This window comes from Arachis hypogaea, chromosome 12, assembly GCF_003086295.3.
Source record: "Arachis hypogaea cultivar Tifrunner chromosome 12, arahy.Tifrunner.gnm2.J5K5, whole genome shotgun sequence".
Classification (NCBI taxonomy): Eukaryota; Viridiplantae; Streptophyta; class Magnoliopsida; order Fabales; family Fabaceae; genus Arachis; species Arachis hypogaea.
Genome location: NC_092047.1, coordinates 50,361,341 through 50,367,728, shown reverse-complemented (window position 1 = coordinate 50,367,728; position 6,388 = coordinate 50,361,341). Strand labels below are relative to the sequence as shown.

Sequence of the window (6,388 nt, the reverse complement as noted above, 5' to 3'; positions counted from 1 at the left end):
AGACCAAGAGAAAACCTCATTCACTTGCCCATATAGAGTGTTTGCCTACAGGCGCATGCCATTTGGGCTATGTAATGCACCTGTAACTTTCCAACGCTGCATGCTCTCTATTTTCTCAGATATGATAGAAAAATTCATTGAAGTCTTTATGGATGACTTTTCGGTATTCGGAGATTCTTTCCCTAATTGCCTAAATCACTTGGCCCTGGTATTAAAAAGATGTCAAGAAACCAACTTGGTCTTGAACTGGGAGAAATGTCACTTTATGGTGACAAGGGGGATAGTTCTTGGCCATAAGGTTTCTAACCAAGGCATTGAGGTAGACAGAGCTAAGGTGGAACTCATTGAAAAATTACCCCCACCGAGTGATGTCAAGGTAATTAGGAGCTTCTTAGGGCATGCCGGCTTTTACAGAAGGTTTATTAAAGATTTTTCAAAGATAGCCAAGCCTTTAAGAAATCTCCTTGTATCTGATACACCATTTGTCTTTGATGAAAAATGCATGCTAGCATTCGAAAACTTGAAAAAGAGGCTGTCCTCTGCCCCTATCATTTCCCCACTTGATTGGAACTTACCGTTTGAACCGATGTGTGATGCATCTGATTTTGCAGTAGGGGCAGTGTTAGGGCAGAGGAAAGATAACTTAGTCCATGTGATATACTATGCCAGCAAAGTCCTCAATGACACTCAAAGAAATTACACCACCACTGAAAAGGAGTTGCTGGCAATAGTTTTTGCATTTGACAAGTTTAGATCATACCTCATTGGTGCCAAAGTGATTGTTTTCACAGACCACACAGCACTTAAATACTTATTTGCCAAGCAGGAATCAAAACCAAGACTGATAAGGTGGATCTTATTGTTGCAGGAATTCAATATTGAGATTAGAGACAAGAAAGGAGTGGAGAACAAGGTAGCCGATCACCTATCCAGGATCCCTCATGACAAAGGTGGAACACATGATACAAGTGTGAATGAATGTTTCCCAGATGAGCAGTTAATGACGGTTCACAAAGCACGCTGGTTCGCAAACATTGCCAACTTCAAGGCAACTGGGGCTTTGCCTCCGGATATCAACAAACATCAAAAGAGAAAGCTCATCAATGACGCAAAATATTTTGTCTGGGATGAGCCATATCTCTTCAAGAAGTGTTCAGATGGAATCCTGAGAAGATACGTTTCAGAAGAAGAGGGAAGAGAGGTTCTATAGAACTGCCATGGCTCATGCTATGGAGGCCACTTTGGAGGAGAAAAAACTGCAGCCAAGGTGTTACAGAGTGGATTCTTTTGGCCCACCCTTTTCAAGGATGCCAAGGAAGTAGCAAAGAACTACAATGAATGCCAAAGAGCTAGAAACCTACCCAAAAGAAATGAGATGCCACAGAATTTCATTCTAGAGCTGGAACTGTTTGACGTATGGGGAATCGATTTCATGGGACCATTTCCAACCTCATATTCAAACAACTATATCTTGGTAGCAGTGGATCACGTTTCCAAGTGGGTAGAGGCTATTGCAACCCCAACAAATGATAACAAGGTGGTCATGAACTTCCTCAGAAAGAATATCTTTAGCCGGTTCGGAGTCCCATGAGCACTCATTAGTGATGGAGGGAGCCATTTCTGTAACAGACCACTAGAAGCTCTTCTCCTACGATATGGGGTGAAACACAAGGTTGCCACACCTTACCACCCCTAAACAAGTGGACAAACTGAGATATCTAACAGAGAGCTAAAAAGGATTCTGGAGAAGACTGTAGGAGCATCAATGAAAGACTAGGCGAAGAAGCTAGACGATGCTCTTTGGGCATATAGAACGGCATTCAAAACACCTCTTGGGATGTCCCCATATCAACTGGTATATGGAAAAGCCTGTCATTTACCACTGGAGCTGGAACATAAAGCCCTCTGGGCTCTCAAGCTACTAAATTTTGATTGCATTGCTGCTGGTGAAAAAAGAGTCTTGCAGCTGCAAGAAATGGAGGATTTTAGATCTCAAGCCTATGAAAATGCCAAAATTTATAAAGAAAAGGCAAAGAGAAGACATGACCTCAATCTGACACTCAGGAGCTTCGAAAAAGGACAGCAAGTGCTCCTCTATAACTCCAAATTGAGACTTTTTCCTTGGAAACTCAAATCAAGGTAGTCAGGACCCTTTCTTGTCACAAAAGTCTCACCATATGGACACATAGAAATTATGGAGGAAAGTTCGAAGAGGACTTTCACTGTGAACGGACAAAGGCTCAAACACTACATGGGCAACATGGGGGAAAACCCCAGAATGAAATATCACCTCAATTAATGGAGGAATCGTCGAGCTATCGACGCTAAAAGAGCGCTTCGTTGGGAGGCAACCCAACCTAAGGTAGTTTCCTTTTCATTGTCATTTCAATAAGAATCACAAGTAGTTGATGCCAAGGCATCTTAGGCTAGTTTCACTAGCATTTTTCTGTTAGTTTTAGTTGTTTTATGCATTTTCTTGAGCTTAAAGTAACCAAGAATGGTTAAATGAATAACAAAGCAATGAACCATCCAAACAGTATGATTTTGATGCAAATTCCATGAGTTTTAGTTATATTACTTGAATGCTATGAATGAAAGAATTCTCATGAAATTTTGCAAGACTTTGATGCAATTGTTTGGATGATTTCAGGAAAGAAGAGGCTAGGCAAGGAAGCAACAAAATCAATAAAGGAAGCTTGAATATCACATGTGGAGTTTAAGTTCCAGTTTAAGCTTAAACTGGAGCTTAAACGCCAGAATCATGAAGGCTAAGAAATGCTGAAACTGAAGTTTAACCTCCAGTTTAACCTTAAACTGGAGGTTAAACGCCAGAATGAGAATTCCACTCAGGAAGCATTTCCACGTTTAACCTCCAGTTTAACCTTAAACTGGAGGTTAAACGCCAGAAATGGGAAGTGCACCAGGGAGCCATTTCCACGTTTAAGCTCCAGTTTAACCTTAAACTGGAGCTTAAACGTTTTCGACCAAGTTTTCTCCTCCAGGGTTGCTTTCTCCATTTCCACGTTTAAGCTCCAGTTTAACCTTAAACTGGAGCTTAAACGTGTTCGACACCTCCAGGGCTACCTTTCTCAGCTTCCACGTTTAAGCTCCAGTTTAACCTTAAACTGGAGCTTAAACGTGTTCGACCTCCCAGATGGCTTTCTCTATTTCCACGTTTAAGCTCCAGTTTAACCTTAAACTGGAGCTTAAACGTGTTCGACCTCCAGGATGGCTTTCTCTATTTCCACGTTTAAGCTCCAGTTTAACCTTAAACTGGAGCTTAAACGTGTTCGACCTCCAGGGCTGCCTTTCCTATCTCCACGTTTAAGCTTCAGTTTAACCTTAAACTGAAGCTTAAACGTGTTCGACTACGTTACCCTCCAGGGCTGCCTTCTTCCATTTCCACGTTTAAGCTTCAGTTTAGCCTTAAACTGAAGCTTAAACGTGCTTCCACAAAAGGCATCACTGGAAGTGTCTGGCGTTTAAGCTGCAGTTTAAGCTTAAACTGCAACTTAAACACCACTCTTGGAGAAGGTTTCTGGGCCAAAAATATTGCAGTTTTAAGTTAGTATTTGAGCACAAACATTAACTTAAACTTACTCTGGTATGAAACCCAATTGAATATCATGGTTTATGGGATTGGGCCTGAAGGATTGATGAGTCTGAAATTTCAATTTGTTGAGTCATGTGTCATTATTTGATTATCACTAAGTTGGCTCAATGAATGTTACAGAATTTGGATCAGCAGCCTCATCAAGATTATGGATCATAAACCCAAGGCAAAAGGAAAGCAGGGAGAGGCCTCAAAGCCCAAGAAACACAACAGAAGCTCAGTATAGAAAGTGTATAAATAGGATAGAATTTAAGTTAGAAAGGACTTTTACCTTTTCATTTTTGGCTAGTTTTCATATCTTTGTAATTGAATTCAGAGCTATGACTCACTAAACCCCCTTTCATTGGGTTAGGGAGCTCTATTGTAATTCAATGAATCAATAATAGTTTATCTTCTTCTTCAATCTTTTCTCTTGAATTTTGTTAGAAAGCTTCTCGATCTAATTCCATTGGGTAGTTGTCTTGGGAAAGAAACTACCCATAATTGGAATCCTTCGGAACCTTGGGAAAGGAATGGAGGATTCATGCTAGAGAAGCTTTCTCACAGTGAATTGGATTGGGGTTTGGATGGATATTGTGACATGTAATCCTACCAAATTGTGGTTCATGAAACTGTGTGGTAAAATCAGTGATCGAGCATCATCTCTTCTTATGAACATTTAAACCAAGGGATTGGGAATTTGTTTGTTTTTAGAGAGAATTGGTGAGCCAAGGGATTGGGATCCAATCATATAAGATTGCCAAGCAAAATTCAATGAACGCATTGGTTGAGGAAGAGATAACATGTTTTGATTCGGAGATCTCAATATCTCCTATAACCCAATGAATTCCCCATTTCTGATTTCCACTTTCTCTTTACATTCTGCAACTCAATTCATGCAATCACCCCCATTCCCTTTTAATTTCAGCAATTTAGCTTCTGCTCTTTAATTCATGCAATTTAAGATTCCGCCATTTAAATTTCTTGTCATTTACGTTTCCCGCCAATTTTACATTCCGCAATTCTCATCTAAATCTTGATTCCGCTCAACTAGAACACACTTCTAATCCGAATTGCTCACTCAACCAATCCTTGTGGGATTCGACCTCACTCTATTGTGAGTTTTTACTTGACGATAACCGGTGCACTTGCCGGAAGGAATTTTGCCAATCGTGCAATTTCCTAAATCGTAGCATAACAAGTTTATGCGCATCAAGTTTATGGCGCCGTTGCCGGGGATTGGTTTTCGATTGACAATTCTCAAATTGGAAGTTAACTAGATTGAGCATTTTTCTTGCTTTGTTAATTCAGTTCAAGTTACTTGTTGAATTTTTAATTTCTGCACTCTGTTACATGCTTTCTTTCTTTATGCCTTTAAATTCAAGCAACTAACTCACTGACTCACTAACTATTTGAATTAATTCCTCAACTACTCTAACCATACTCTTCCATTAACCAAGAGTATTTCACTTGTTTGTTGCCTGTGCTGTGTTCTTGTATGACAGGTAGGAGAGGAGAGACATCAACTCCTCCATATACCGAACCAGAGAGGACCCTTCATAGACTTAGAAGGGAAGCAAGAGGGAAGAGAGTACTGAGAGAAGAGGAATCTGAAGGAGAATCTGAGGACAATTTTGAGGAAGCTCTAGATCTCAACATGGATAGAGAAGTTCACAACCATGAGAGAGCTGATGGAAACAATGCCATTCCCGAGAGGAGGGTTCTTAGTTCATACATAAACCCAACCTCTGGGAATTGTGGTAGCAGCATTCAGAAACCACCCATTCAGGCCAACAATTTTGAACTCAAACCACAGCTAATATCACTTGTGGAGAATCATTGTTCATTTGGTGGGAGTGCTAATGAAGATCCAAACCAACATCTCACAAAATTCCTGAGAATTTGCGACACTGTGAAGTCCAATGGAGTCCAGGAAGATACCTATAAACTGCTCTTGTTCCCATTTTCACTTAGGGACAAGGTAGCTAAGTGGCTGGAATCATTCCCAAGGGGGAGCCTAACAACCTGGGATGAGGTGGAAAGCAAGTTTCTGGCACGTTTCTACCCCCCACAAAAGGTCAATAGGCTTCGATCTGAGGTTCAGACGTTTAGACAACAAGATGGTGAAACTCTCTACGAGGCATGGGAGAGATTCAAGGATTTGACAAGGAAATGCCCACCAGACATGTTCCATGACTGGGTGCAATTGCATATTTTCTATGATGGACTTTCTTATGAATCAAGGAAGGCTGTAGACCATTCATCAGGAGGTTCATTGAACAGGAAAAAGACTGTGGAAGAAGCCATTGAAGTGATTGAGACAGTGGCTGAGAATGAGTACTACTATGCATCAGAGAGACACAACACTAAGGGAGTCATGGAGCTGAACCATGTTGATACAATTCTAGCCCAAAACAAGGTGTTTGCCAAGCAACTAGCAGAGCTTACCAGGAAATTAGAAACAAAACAAGTGGCTGCAATACACACACAAGATCAAGAGGAAGAAAGTACTGAAGGAGGTGATTGGGAAGAGGCCAATTATGTAGGAAATCAACAAAGGCAACCATATGATCCACATTCCAACACTTACAACCCAGGCTGGAAAAACCACCCAAACTTTGGGTGGGGAAACCAGCAAAACCAACATAACAAGTCCACATACCAAAACTCCAACCAAAGATCATACCAAGCCACACAAAACACTTACTCTCAACCACCATATCATGGCCAAAATAATCAACCTACCCAACCTAACCCGAACCAACAATTTCAAGATCAATTAAACAGGATAGAAGG

General features: G+C 40.8%; 1 non-coding gene across 1 annotated transcript; it reads right to left on the bottom strand.

The window, feature by feature from the left end:
- Positions 1-5,675: 5,675 nt before the first annotated feature.
- Positions 5,676-5,779, bottom strand: LOC112731846 (small nucleolar RNA R71). Its single transcript, XR_003167602.1, has one exon. It is a non-coding gene; the product is annotated as a small nucleolar RNA R71 (small nucleolar RNA).
- Between the last annotated feature and the right edge of the window lie 609 nt (positions 5,780-6,388).